Here is an 883-nt window from a genome sequence, read left to right as displayed (position 1 = left end):
ACGTCCGCCTCGACTCGCGTTATGCTAAGACGGGGAGGCAGTGGTGTCACGTGCTCGTCTCGTCGTCCGTCGTCGCTGCCGCGACGACGTCCGCCTCGACTCGCATTACGCTAAGACAGGGTGGCAGTGATGTCACGTGCTCGTCTCGGCGTCCGTCGTCGCTGCCGCGACGATGTACGCCTCGACTCGCGTTACGCTAAGACGGGGAGGCAGTGGTGTCACGTGCTCGTCTCGGCGTCCGTCGTCGCTACCGTAGCAATTTTTTAAAATAGTTTGAATTGCTTACCACATATACTGGGGCGTGGCTAACGCGCGCGCGCGCCTCCCAGTTGGCGCGCTCGATTTCCGACCAGGTCGATCCGACAGCAAGACGACAACTTAGCGAACCATTGCGCGCGTCCTATTCCCTTTGGCGATCGATTCTGGCTGTGAGCGCTCTACCTGTTCGTGAGTTTGGCCCAGTGCTGGCCCAATACAACCCCTAGGCTCTATTCCCTTTCCATATTTTTCCTTTTGGGCCTGTATTTTTCTATTTCGCCTATTCTCTTTCTGGGCCAGCGGTTTTTCAGGGACAATAGTGGGCGGGAAATTACACTTCTAATTGAAATAAACTACGACTTTCAACAAAAATTAATTGCTACTTGTGCACACAAAAATACATTAGCATATCCTTCTTTTCCCTTTGATCTAATTTGTCCATGAAACATATTTTTATTAAGAAAAAATAGCATGCTCAATTGAATTGATCTACAGCTTTTTGATTCAAACCTCAATGCTCATTAATAGATCTACTATGAACATTTTTTCAAATTAATGACAAAATTACCAAAGTAAGAACATATTTTAAAAATATTGAACAACTTTTTAAATTTGTGATTTTTCT

Source organism: Triticum aestivum, chromosome 3A (assembly GCF_018294505.1).
Source record: "Triticum aestivum cultivar Chinese Spring chromosome 3A, IWGSC CS RefSeq v2.1, whole genome shotgun sequence".
Classification (NCBI taxonomy): Eukaryota; Viridiplantae; Streptophyta; class Magnoliopsida; order Poales; family Poaceae; genus Triticum; species Triticum aestivum.
The sequence above is the reverse complement of the archived record's forward strand: the minus strand, read 5'-3'. Positions refer to the sequence as shown.